This window comes from Eretmochelys imbricata, chromosome 2, assembly GCF_965152235.1.
Source record: "Eretmochelys imbricata isolate rEreImb1 chromosome 2, rEreImb1.hap1, whole genome shotgun sequence".
Classification (NCBI taxonomy): domain Eukaryota; kingdom Metazoa; phylum Chordata; order Testudines; family Cheloniidae; genus Eretmochelys; species Eretmochelys imbricata.
In genome coordinates, this window is record NC_135573.1 from 104431740 (window position 1) to 104446334 (window position 14595).

General features: G+C 42.7%; 1 protein-coding gene across 3 annotated transcripts in view; it reads right to left on the reverse strand.

The window, feature by feature from the left end:
• Positions 1–14595, reverse strand: part of SLC66A2 (solute carrier family 66 member 2) — a 110550-nt gene that overhangs the window by 71889 nt on the left and 24066 nt on the right. The gene's annotated exons all lie outside the window — the stretch shown is intronic.

Sequence of the window (14595 nt, forward strand, 5' to 3'; positions counted from 1 at the left end):
ATAATTTTAAAAGCACAAATGCAAAACATGATTAAAATCGATTTAAATAATTTTGATTTAAATCAACCCACCATAGTCCTTTTTATAGTCCTTGTGCATTTTAAATAATAAAAGTTACCAGCCTCAAGTAGCATATCAAATATGGCATAAACAAATAGCCATATAAAATGCACATAACATATAAAAGGTTGCAAAATAAAGTGCACGGAGTATACTCTTCAGTCAGGAATGCCTATGACATCCGCTCCATGTGTGGACTTGGGAAAGTCATTTCAGCTCAAACTTTCTAAAGGTGCTCCACTTGACACCCCAAGAGGATGACCAGATGTTCCGATCTTATAGGGACAGTCCTGATTTTTGGGTCTTTTTCTTATATAGGCTCCTATTACCCCCCATCCCCTGTTCCGATTTTGCACATTTGCTGTCTGATCACCCGACACCCCTATGGTCTCATTTTAAAAGGTGCTACGTAGCAGCTCCAAGTAACAAAAGCTGCAGGTGCTTACCACCTCTGACAATCAGGCCCTCAGTTATCTCAAGTTGGGCACTGAAGACTAGTGGATACCTCTTGAAAAGTTGGGCCACTGCCTCTGTGGGCCCAATTCTGATCTGACATATAGCTTGACATCAATGGAAGTGAAAAATCAGGAGTGAGATTAAAATCAGGCCCACTATTCCTCGATCTATAAAGCAGGGACAGCAGTCCCAACAGCAGCATCCTGCCACCGATTCACATGACAGTCTTCCAGATAAGTCAATGGCACAGCTGTAAGGATTAGTTAATGTTTATACAGCACTCTAAAAATAAATAAAATAAAATCTGTCTGCACACATTTTTATGATTGAGTTTGCTATCAATCCTAGCAGGTCAAATATTTTATATGTATGTATATACATACACACACACTTGCTGAAGTGTATGCTGCATCAGCTAGTGCTATGCAATCATGTAATGAAAGAAACCATCATAAAATTCACACACAAGGGAACAAGGACCTTAGCTTTGAATGGCTTTCCTGAATGTTGTAGGTTTGTTACAACTTTGAACGCTGCAAGAGTGTACATTTTCTGCAATGAACTGACCCCTCATCCCCCCGTATAAGAGACCATGGTTTTTCTGCTCCCTCCAGTCTGTTACACTCTTCACTATTTTGCATTAAGTGCACTGGATTTTGGATGGGAGAGGCAGCAAGGCAGGGAATTAGAGGTTAGACAACCAAACCTTTGTATTCCTTTAAACCTGCAGGCTGCACTCCTGTTGGTTGAACATTAAGGTATTTTAACAAGAAGCCAAATTTAAAACCATGAACAGAGCTTTTAAGGAGCATAGGTGCATTCAAAGAGTGTGTGATTGGAACACTCTCTCACTCCTCCAGCTGAAACGGAGATGTAATAGTGTTTTGCTGCACATACATCCTAGAGAAAATAGAATAATGTATGTTCATATACCGTGTGTGTGTATATTCTTCACACACACACACACACACACACACACACCCCTTCTCCTCTTTTTCATTTTTTCCTCTAAGGTTACAAATCTGAATAATTCATTTTGTTCCTACCCAACTCTTTCCTCTGCCCACTGAACTACATTTTTCAGATCCAGAGAGAGAGAGAGACTTTTACCCACTGAATCTATATTTAGAATCATACCCCTGACAACAAGATCATGTCTTTAACATTTAAATTGTTTCCCCCATTCCATTTAAGGAACTCTATAAACTGACTTTGGAAACCCATGAGCACCCTCACGTGGTCAAATGTAGCTATAAGCAATAAAACTTTCCTTGCTTGGTTAAAAATGGACACATTCTGCATTAGCAAAGGTTTTATTCATTCAAAGTTTTCACCCCCAAAATCATAAAGATCACCATGCCCAAAATATTATTACTACCACCAACCAGTCCCTTCAATAACGCCTTCCCTGCCTTTTGTTCAGTTTCAATTCAATGAGACCTTATTGGTATGAAAACCATTGCAAGCGTTGCCAAAGTAAATGTAAGAGGAAGACCCTCAGGTATGTTCATAGGTAGGTAAGATCCATTGAAGATAGGACTACACACAGAGTTTGGGGATTTATCTGTGTCCATTTGGTATTACTATCCATTCCCAATCTGGTAACAGGCTGCTATGTCATGTAATGCCACTTCTACTATCTCTTCTTTCTCCCACCATCAGACACAGTTGTTCCTCAGTCTAATATAAGAATTTCCTGTATCTGATGACCCCAACCTTTGCATGTTTTTCTCTTTTCAAGCTGTAAGCTTTTCAGAGCAGGCATTAGCTCGTCCCCTGTATTTGTGCACAGCCTAAAACATCAGGATGCTACCTATAAATAAATACCAACTTTTTAAACTCGATTAAAAATAAGTCAAACTTCTATTTTTACGTTGAGGGCATTCCACAGTAGTAGCAGAGTTGATGCACAATGATGGGCACTGGAGGTTCAACACAAATCTCCCTCCTCAAGTAGGGTTTTGTTGCAGTACTTCTGATTTAGCACAAAATGCCACTACATGGAAGGTCTGCAGCTGCATTTCTTCCTTGCAGTTTTCCAAACAGTAAACTCCAAGTATATTTTAAAAATTGTACAAGACTACAAAAGAGCATCTGTTTCCCCAGCGTTCCCTGCCTTGGCTTTCGGTCACTGCACAACCCCTTTGTTTATCTCTCCTTCTAGGGAGGTGAAGCGAATACATGATTTGATTGCCTACATATCAATGCTGGGTAATGAACATGAGGAATTGGAAATACTTATGTCTCAGAAAAATTACTACAAAGATGGCATTTACTGAATCCTGGAGCCTTGTTATGTTAGTCTTGAATGTTATGTTAGTCTTGTTATGTTAGTCACTGGCTACATCCTCATTAGGAAGGACAAAAAGGACAGCAGGGAATAGGGGTTGGACTCTATATCAAAGATACCATTACTTGTTTTAGTGATAGGTAGTTGTGTTGACAGAATACACAGAGTTCTGTGAGGCATCTGATTTAACACAGTACCAACACAACATTCTGATTTAAAAAAATAATAAACTAACACTGAAGATAATTTACCATTGGAACAGATTACTGGGGAAGCAGCAGACTCTCCATCACTTGGCCCTTTTAAAAAAAAGAATGGATGTGTTTCTGATGATTATACTCTAGTTGATCTACAAGTTATTGAGCTCATTGCAGGAATTAATAGGTTAAACCCTACAGCCTCAACACTATGCAAGAAGCCAGACAAGATGATGATAATGGTCTCTTCCAACTTTTTAGAAAGGGGATTATTAAGCTTAAATGAACTCAATCATACATAATTAGCCTCTAGTAGGGAATTAAGCCCCAAAAGTTCAGGCTGTTCATTGGCTCAGCAGTCTCTTAGGGACATCACTGGAGAGATATGCAGCAGGGCTCTTGGGGTAACCACTAAGGGGAAGAAAAACCTCTATGCCTAGTCACATCCACCCTACACTGAAAATCTCAGGAAACACCGTTTCAGTAGAGTTCCCTTTAAAGTGCCCACCAATTTTTATTTTATTTAACTCCAAGTACACACTGGAACTAAACAAGCTGCTTTTTGGGATGGGGAAAAAAAGCAGGGCTCCAAACCCCATTTCTCATAGGTAGTGGCATATATGTAAAGTGGCCAGTATTAATTTTTAGAATCCTTGCAGGCCGCCACCTTCTCCACTCCAAGTGCCAGAGTAGGAATCAGCCTTGACAGTGCTCTTCCAGGACTGCCTGACAGAACAGCAGTGGGTGGGAGGGAGCTCTTCATCAAATGAAGGTGACTCCATAGGCATTGCAGACTCCAGAAGGATGCTGAGCTGCTTATCCTTCGGGCCAAACTGGTGTCTGGGTTAGTTGCATGGGTGAGGAAAACCTTCTTATCAAACCCAACTCCATAAAGCCCACAACAAATATATTCCCACTCCCAGCATTGCCAGCTCTTGTGATTTCTTTGCAAGTCACGTGACTTTGGCCAGGGCTTGTGCCAATATCACAATGACAAAAGAAACTCAGCCCTCTCTCGAATTTCAGCCACGCCTGTGGGAACCCCTTCTGATTGGCTGCCTTCCCCAATTATGCATCTCCTGAGAAGAGCAGCCAATCAGAGCTGCTACAGGAAGCCGACAGAGCTCTCTCCCCTCCCTTCAGGAGCAGAGGCTGGGGAAGAGGGAGGAGCAGACATCGTTCTCACAGGAAGGAGCAGAAATAGCCCAGCAGCTCCACACCCTCCTCCTCATTCCCCTCCCCACTGTGAAAAATGGGACAGTCAGCTCTCTGCTCCTCTCCACTTCCCCCAACCCTGGGAAGGGAGAACAGAGGATCCCACTGCCCCCGCCCCCTCCAGGAGTTGCAGAAGAAGCAGAGGCAGGGAGAGGAACAGGATAAGCAGATGTTGGGGCTGGAAAGACAGATATGGGATTGGGGCACACATAGTTAATTAGAGCCTTTGTGTTTGGGGAGACGCTCAGCACCATCAACCAGCCAGCAACAGCTCTCGCAGGGAGGTCAAAATCACCTTACTCTGAGAACTTGGGTGTCTCAGCAACACTACTTGTCACTGACACTGCGGGTGAACAGGAGGCGTTCAAAAACAAAACAACCCAGACAGACCAAGAGATACAATGAGATTTATTTAATTACTTGATTTTGGGGCTAAATCCATTATTTTGGGGGATCTAGTTCATGAGTTTTGAACATTGGCGGCTGACAACACTCCCCTCCCCTCACAAAAGGAATGGCCTGGCAGCCACAGCTCCCACTTTCCTGTGGCCCATTTAGAAGGGAGATGAGCTTCCCAGTCTTGATCCAAAACCCATTGAAGCCAACAGGAACCTTTCTCTCAATGTCAATGGGCTCTGGATCAGGGTCAAAAACCTAGATATGGGAGGCCTCACCCTTCTATTGCTTAAACCAGAGGTCTTCCCACCCCCTCTACATTCAAAAAAAAAAAAAAAAAAGAAAAAGAACAAAATGGCTGCAGACTGAAAGATATTCTCTCTTGTGTGAGTAAGTAGGGGCTGATCCAAGTATTGCAATCTGAACTACCAAGCCAGGCTTCAAGGATCACAATCATAGAATATTAGGGTTGGAAGGGACCTCAGGAGGTCATCTAGTCCAACCCTCCATTATCATGACCAAGATTTTCTCTACTGTACTTATCTAAAAGAAATCTGAAAGAGAAAACACCTAAGTATATACCCTAAATATAAGAATTAAACACATACAGTGAAATTAATAGTTTTCTTCTCATAACTTCTATAGTCCAAGATATGCTTGTATAAAGGCATGCCATCATTATACTGAATAATTCCTCTAGATTTCTAAAAGAGAGCTCACATGAACAGACACACACAAAAAGACTTCCTGTTAAAGCAGAATTAGATCTATAGAACTAAAGAAGGATCTATACTAAAAAGTTCTTTGAAGTTTTTAAAAGAATTCCATTTCTTAACAGAAATGGAATCTAAAAAACAGATAAATGGACCTAAAATGTATTTTGTTTACAAATACTGGGGACGTGGGGGTGGTCAAGGATTTTAATATCATTAGCTTTATGATGTTATTTCTTTTACAACAAAACCAGTCACTTTCTCTCTGGATGCGTAGCTGGAAAAATTCTCTGTTTAGCTTTCAAGATTCTTAAGCAAATTCCACGTTTTTTCTTAAAATATTTAGTTTAATTCAGTCCTATTTGTAGTGATATTAATCAAATCTATTTAGAGTAACCTGAACAGCAAGCGGGGGGGAAAATCACATTAGATGACCCAGTTACAGCTACTTTCTGGAAAGCAGATGATCTATCAGTGGTTCCCACTGCTTCATATGTGGCAACAAGGCTATGCACAGGTGACCAAAGAGCGCCTCATTTTAATAAGGATATACTTCTACAACTCAAAATGCTGTCACTCCATTCTTCATCTTCCATTTCCTTTTCAGGGAGATCACAAAAAGAATAAGACAGTAATAAATGCAGGAGAGGCCTTTACACAGAACTACAACTTTAATACAACAGGACAAGCTGGAGGATACGCCAGTTATCAGACAATAGTTAATTGCATACGTTAGGAGATCCTGCACCACTGAATGCTACCACTTCAACCAAAGCAGATCTGGATCCCTTGGACTTCTAACTTTATATTAGGAAAATAAGCCTAATAAAAAACCCTAATGATACACATTCATGCTATGGTAATGCATACAAATTTAAAAAAAAAAAAAATCAGTCTAAAGGAGGACATCGTAATTTTGGAGAAGTGCAGAGTTGGCAGAAGGAATAATAAAGCCCCTCTTGCCCATATACAGTTCCTAGGGTCAGTGCTAACTGGTAGCAGCCAAACCCAGCAACAGCCACAATTTTTTAGATAAACAAGCACACACATAGCAGTGGTGCACAGAGATCTGTAATTGTCTCTTTTTCCCTAAACTCCCCAGACAGACAAACAAAACAAAATCAAAGAACAGGTTTCAGAGTAACAGCCGTGTTAGTCTGTATTTGCAAAAAGAAAAGGAGTACTTGTGGCACCTCAGAGACTAACCAATTTAGAGACTAACCAAAGAAGAAGCCACACGATTGGCTGATGGAAAGTTTGGCTCTGCCCTGTCTTCAACTCTAATCAGTATGGTAAAGCACCAAAAAGAGGAGTACACTGTGTATATATCTGCTTATCCATTATATTATTTATATAGCACCCACATATGTTCATGGTGCTTTCCAATATATTTGTCAACACAAGCTCATAACCCAGAGATAGACCCAACACACTCCAAATTCCACAGAGAAGCAACTAGGTTATTGGTCTTCTGACTGGAGGAAAGAAATGAACAGGACAACGGTTGGAGAGTGAAAGAGCGAGTTACCTCAGTTGTCATATTATACTCACCGCTGCATGTAGAGTAGCAGCAGTTCACACTTAGTATCCACGGGCCAACTAACTCATCAATCCATCACTGGTTTTTCCCATTTGTTTTTACACAAGAACCTCCTAAAATGAATTTGTTTACACAGACATATTCTGGTTTCGCATATACAACTTTTTTAAAACTACAGTTTTCCATATTATTGTACCGATGTACAATTAATCTACATTGTTTTTGGACACCTACTATATCATTTGGACTCTACTGTCCTCTGGACCAGAAGAAAGCAGACTTCAAGCAAGTACTCTCACACTGCTCAGTAGCATGACAGATACCAAGACAACTTCATTTCAAGATTTAAAATAAAGCTTTGTAAACAAGAAAGGAAACCCTTGTGATTTCTTTCAGCAGCGTCCTTCAAATTTGTTTAAATATTTACTTGAAAATTATAAAATCCAGCTAATCACATGCATATGCATTGGAAGTTACACACTGCATTACTGAGAATACCACAGAGCTATAAAAATATCTTCAAAGATCTAACCACCTTGATCCAGTGTCTTGTATGTCCTGTCTCCCCCAAATATCCAGATCTCATTTCAAGGGCTCAAAATGCAGGCAAGAACTTGCATCTCAACCCAGGAGAGAACAAAAACATCCACATTTATTCTAAAGCATTTCAGCAAGTGACAAACTGACTGGCTGAAGAAAACGCCTGGGCTTTCTTAATGAGCAAGCAGTACCGAGGTAGTACTTTAATTTAGCTCTCATGCTAATCTTTACATACACCAACAGGCAATCTGTAAAACTAGAGCCACTGTTTTGTTTGTTTTAAATAAAGTTTCTTCAGAACTGTTGCTACTTAGATCTTCCTTTTCCTGGAACAACTGGGAATAATTTTGTTTCTATATGAAAACAGGAAGCTACATACCATAGGGCAGATCCAAAGCTGGTGTAAATTGTCATAACTGTTGACATCAAGGGAGCTATGACACCAGCTGAGGATCTGCCCCTTAGTATAACAGAATCTAGGCAGTCAGCTTTCAGAGTCAAGTGTCTCATAAAAGCTTTTGCAGTTAATGTGTGTGTGGAGGAACAGTAGCATTAAGTGGTTTGCTGGAATACTGACAATAAATATGCCTAAAGAGAGACACCAGTGGGCATAGCAAAGGCTCAGTTTCTGATTCAAGGGTGGTGACAGAGGACAGCTTCAGTATCAGCATTTATCTACCAATTCCCCCACAGATCTATTGATATAGCAGAGTGAGCAATATTTTCCACTTTAACACTCTAATCATCCTGCAATTAAACGACTTCCAGGGCTAACTGAACTTAAGTTAAAATGAATACAGTATACTGTATGCTTACCATGCTTTTGCACAAGAGATGTAATGACTCCCAAAGCCTAGAAACACTAAATAGTTTTTAGGGAACTGAAACTTGAAGTGAGAGGCAGGAAGCCCAGATGTAATAACTTTTTTGAAAAAATGGTCTGCTAAATTCATTAAGAGAGGTAAAGGAATACACAAACCTCTGAGCCAAAAAACCAAACACCTCCTTACATACATTTTTAGTGAGATTCCCATGGCTCTGGACAAACAAAGCACTGCTATAAAGACATAAGCAGGTCGTAATTCAATTAAACAAATCCTGTGTAAACCAAAATATGACTAGTCTCACTATAGCCCAATAAAGCAGAGTTTCTCCCATGCAAACCTTCTGAATCTAGTAGGATATTGTATACATATAATCACACACACACCCCTCTACCTCAGAACTATTTTAAACAGATTTACACTAATTAAAAATATCCAGTTTAAAGAAACAGAAACATACAAAGAATAGGTACCCAAAACCCAATCATTAAACTTTTTGCATTCCTGACAAATTGTTTTTCCTGTTTCATCAAAATGCAGTCTGACTACTTCTTTTGATCTGTCCTGTTTTTCTAACCAAGTTGCAGTTCATTTCAGAAACTGCTTGTCACAGATATCAAGGGACCCAACTCTAAGTTTCAGCAGATTTTCATACAGACATTCAGGTCCCATTGTTTACTGAAAACCAGGTGTTTGTATTTAGAAACTTGTAATCCGTTAAAAGACATAAGCAAAATGTAGCTACTAAATCGTTTCTCTATTTTCTTATGGTTCCCTGAAGCACTCCGAATAAGCCATCCTTCAACAAGTAAACAGATTGCATTTTTTAGCTATGATACCATAAATAATAAAGCTTTCGTGAATAAAGAAAACAAGAATGTAAGCATGTTAAAAATGGGGTAAGATTCAAGTTTACATTCTATAGGTGAGTCTATTTTGACATAAGCCAGTGAGAATGACTGCAAACTAAACAGCAAAACAAATATTATTTGATGCAAAGCCCAGAAAAATGTTTTTTTGAAAGAGGTACAATAGGAAAAGGTGCTTTGCAAATTACTGGCATTAAACCAACATGCACTTTTGGAATGAGCCTGAGCGAGTGCCTGATTGGCTGGTAGCCTGTAGGGGGCGGGCATTGGGGCTGTCTGTTTGTTTGTTTCAGGGAAGCCTGGCTGTTTAAAAATAGCCAGAGCTTTGGGAACCAGCTGAGCAGCAGGGAACAGCAGAGCAGCACACAGCAGGAGTTTGCCTGGGAGTTCGCCTGGAGTGAGCCCAGTGAGGCTTACATCTTGCCAACTTCTCTGAGGAAGCTCATAGTAGGAAGGTGATATGGAAGGGGGGGAGGGTTCAGCTGTTGTGACCTGCACTGGATGTGCCATGTTTGTCTTTCTTCCACAGGACAGAAGCGACTTTGTCTGTACAAAGTGCAAGCTGGTCTCCATATTGGAAGAGAAGATTGAAGGTCTGGAGCAACAGATAACGACCCTGCGTTGCATACGAGAAACTGAGGATTTTCTGGACAAAAGTCAGGATAGGCTTCTAGGGGCACAAAGCTCTGAAGATATAGAGCAGGTTGCACAGCGGAGCCAAGAGGCCAGTGAAGAAGCTTGGCAACATGTGACCTCCAGAAGAAGAAGGGGGAATGTCCGGGTTCCAGCAACGCGGACACAGGTAACTAACCGCTTTCATGTTCTCTCCACAGGTACCTTTGCGGAGAGTGGACCAGATGATATGTCTGGGGGGAGAAAGCAGAAGGAGACTGGCTGGAAGGCATGAGATGCACTGTCCTGAGATGGGGGGTTCCACGACCACCACTCCCAAGAGAAGGAGGCGGGTGGTGGTGGTCAGGGACTCTCTCCTCCGGGGGACTGAGTCATCTATCTGCTGCCCTGACCGGGAAAACCAAGAAGTCTGCTGCTTGCCAGGGGCTAAGTTTCGCGATGTGACGGAGAGACTGCCGAGATTCATCAAGCCCTCGGATCGCTACCCCTTCCTGCTTCTCCACGTGGGCACCAATGATACTGCCAAGAATGACCTTGAGTGGATCACTGCGGACTACGTGGCTCTGGGAAGAAGGATAAAGGAGTTTGAGGCGCAAGTGGTGTTCTCATCCATCCTCCCCGTGGAAGGAAAAGGCCTGGGTAGGGACCATCAAATCATGGAAGTCAACGAATGGCTATGCAAGCGGTGTCGGAGAGAAGGCTTTGGATTCTTTGACCATGGGATGGTGTTCCATGAAGGAGGAGTGCTGGGCAGAGACGGGCTCCATCTTACGAAGAGAGGGAAGAGCATCTTTGCAAGCAGGCTGGCTAACCTAGTGAGGAGGGCTTTAAACTAGGTTCACCGGGGGAAGGAGACCAAAGCCCTGAGGTAAGTGGGAAAGCAGGATACCGGGAGGAAGCACAGGCAGGAACGTCTGTGAGGGGAGGGCTCCTGCCTCATACTGAGAATGAGGGGCGATCAGCAGGTTATCTCAAGTGCTTATACACGAATGCACAAAGCCTTGGAAACAAGCAGGGAGAACTGGAGGTCCTGGTGATGTCAAGGAATTATGACGTGATTGGAATAACAGAGACTTGATGGGATAACTCACATGACTGGAGTACTGTCATGGATGGTTATAAACTGTTCAGGAAGGACAGGCAGGGCAGAAAAGGTGGGGGAGTAGCACTGTATGTAAGGGAGCAGTATGATTGCTCAGAGCTCCGGTACGAAACTGCAGAAAAACCTGAGTGTCTCTGGATTAAGTTTAGAAGTGTGAGCAACAAGAGTGATGTAGTGGTGGGAGTCTGCTATAGACCATCGGACCAGGGGGATGAGGTGGATGAGGCTTTCTTCCAGCAACTCGCAGAAGCTACTAGATCGCACGCCCTGGTTCTCATGGGCGACTTTAATCATCCTGATATCTGCTGGGAGAGCAATATAGTGGTGCATAGACAATCCAGGAAGTTTTTGGAAAGCGTAGGGGACAATTTCCTGGTGCAAGTGCTAGAGGAGCCAACTAGGAGGGGAGCTTTTCTTGACCTGCTGCTCACAAACAGGGAAGAATTAGTGGGGGAAGCAAAAGTGGACGGGAATCTGGGAGGCAGTGACCATGAGTTGGTTGAGTTCAGGATCCTGACACAGGGAAGAAAGGTAAGCAGCAGGATACGGACCCTGGACTTCAGGAAAGCAGACTTCGACTCCCTCAGGGAACGGATGGGTAGGATCCCCTGGGGGACTAACATGAAGGGGAAAGGAGTCCAGGAGAGCTGGCTGTATTTCAAGGAATCCCTTTTGAGGTTACAGGGACAAACCATCCCGATGAGTCGAAAGAATAGTAAATATGGCAGGCGACCAGGTTGGCTTAACGGTGAAATCCTAGCAGATCTTAAACATAAAAAAGAAGCTTACAAGAAGTGGAAGGTTGGACATATGACCAGGGAAGAGTATAAAAATATTGCTCGGGCATGTAAGAATGAAATAAGGAGGGCCAAATCGCACCTGGAGCTGCAGCTAGCAAAAGATGTCAAGAGTAACAAGAAGAGTTTCTTCAGGTATGTTGGCAACAAGAAGAAAGCCAAGGAAAGTGTGGGCCCCTTACTGAATGAGGGAGGCAACCTAGTGACAGAGGATGTGGAAAAAGCTAATGTGCTCAATGCTTTTTGTGCCTCTGTCTTCACTAACAAGGACAGCTCCCAGACTGCTGCGCTGGGCATCACAACATGGGGAGTAGATGGCCAGCCCTCTGTGGAGAAAGAGGTGGTTAGGGACTATTTAGAAAAGCTGGACGTGCACAAGTCCATGGGGCCGGACGAGTTGCATCCGAGAGTGCTAAAGGAATTGGCGGCTGTGATTGCAGAGCCATTGGCCATTATCTTTGAAAACTCGTGGAGAACGGGGGAAGTCCCGGATGATTGGAAAAAGGCTAATGTAGTGCCAATCTTTAAAAAAGGGAAGAAGGAGGATCCTGGGAACTACAGGCCAGTCAGCCTCACCTCAGTCCCTGGAAAAATCATGGAGCAGGTCCTCAAGGAATCAATCCTGAAGCACTTACATGAGAGGAAAGTGATCAGGAACAGTCAGCATGGATTCACCAAGGGAAGGTCATGCCTGACTAATCTAATCGCCTTCTATGATGAGATTACTGGTTCTGTGGATGAAGGGAAAGCAGTGGATGTATTGTTTCTTGACTTTAGCAAAGCTTTTGACACGGTCTCCCACAGTATTCTTGTCAGCAAGTTAAAGAAGTATGGGCTGGATGAATGCACTATAAGGTGGGTAGAAAGTTGGCTAGATTGTCAGGCTCAACGGGTAGTGATCAATGGCTCCATGTCTAGTTGGCAGCCGGTGTCAAGTGGAGTGCCCCAGGGGTTGGTCCTGGGGCCGGTTTTGTTCAATATCTTCATAAATGATCTGGAGGATGGTGTGGATTGCACTCTCAGCAAATTTGCGGATGATACTAAACTGGGAGGAGTGGTAGATACGCTGGAGGGCAGGGATAGGATACAGAGGGACCTAGACAAATTGGAGGATTGGGCCAAAAGAAATCTGATGAGGTTCAATAAGGATAAGTGCAGCGTCCTGCACTTAGGACGGAAGAACCCAATGCACAGCTACAGACTAGGGACCGAATGGCTAGGCAGCAGTTCTGCGGAAAAGGACCTAGGGGTGACAGTGGACAAGAAGCTGGATATGAGTCAGCAGTGTGCCCTTGTTGCCAAGAAGGCCAATGGCATTTTGGGATGTATAAGTAGGGGCATAGCGAGCAGATCGAGGGACGTGATCGTTCCCCTCTATTCGACATTGGTGAGGCCTCATCTGGAGTACTGTGTCCAGTTTTGGGCCCCACACTACAAGAAGGATGTGGATAAATTGGAGAGAGTCCAGCGAAGGGCAACAAAAATGTTTAGGGGTCTGGAACACATGACTTATGAGGAGAGGCTGAGGGAACTGGGATTGTTTAGTCTGCAGAAGAGAAGAATGAGGGGGGATTTGATAGCTGCTTTCAACTACCTGAGAGGTGGTTCCAGAGAGGATGGTTCTAGACTATTCTCAGTGGTAGAAGAGGACAGGACAAGGAGTAATGGTCTCAAGTTGCAGTGGGGGAGGTTTAGGTTGGATATTAGGAAAAACTTTTTCACTAGGAGGGTGGTGAAACACTGGAATGCGTTACCTAGGGAGGTGGTAGAATCTCCTTCCTTAGAAGTTTTTAAGGTCAGGCTTGACAAAGCCCTGGCTGAGATGATTTAATTGGGGATTGGTCCTGCTTTGAGCAGGGGGTTGGACTAGATGACCTCCTGAAGTCCCTTCCAACCCTGATATTTTATGATTCTATGATTCTATGAATGTTATGAAATCTGGATTTTTCCGATTGAAAAAAAAATAAGAGGACAATTGCATTTCTTGAATACATGCTCCATTAAAGATCAGCCGATACACAGGACTGATCCAATGGCCTAAGGAAAGTGCTCTGCATTGCACCACCATATAGAAATGTTTCTGTCTCTGTCAGGGTTTGTCTACATACAAGCCAAACACCAATTTGATTACATTTACAAACAGATTCAGTAATACTGATTCAAAACCCGATTTAGGTACTCTTATTCTGGAACAAGAGGGCCCTATGTTGACTTCCTTTAAAACTGATTTCTTACCAACCTAACCAAAATTGAAAAAGGGTCCTCTTGCTCCAAAATAAGAGAGTGTCTACATGGGAAGAATGCACCAAACTAAATAGGTTTAACAAACAACTTATGCTAAATTGGTGCAACTTCTGTGTTTAGAGATATCTGAGACCTTGTATAAAGTGGTATCTAAACTCTTTAAACTAAGGTAACCTGGCTAAGATACCGCCATGGTCTCTGAATCTTCAGGCTTCTAAGAGCTGGAAATGACACAAAGGCAAGGTGCACATCATATTTCTCAATCTCTCTGTCTAGCTAAAGAACATTCAAATTCTTAGAATGGATTCCAAAAACATGAATCTAGATGGTGACGGGGGGCCTTCAAAGTGTGTATGGGGCTATAAATCCCTCTCCGCTCCCAATAGCAATACAGAGGATGCCCTGCTGAAAATGAGGGATGGGACAGAAAAGCTTCATAAATAAACGTTGTTGTAAGCCATTTTCATTTTGCTAAACTTGAGAGGCTATAGGGAAATCCTTATTTGCTGTGTTGCTGTGTGAGCAGCTAACATTTCTCCTGGCTGAAAGCTGCTCCCATATTTTTTTTTTATAGCTTGCTTCACACAGTCTCGCCTTTCTGGGGGACTGTGTGGGAAACAGAAAGAAGAAAAGTTCCTATTTTGGTGAGGTGAGGAGAAGATCCCCACGTAGGTCATGCTGGTTAATAATTTCTATTATATAAATACTGTTTTGTTTCT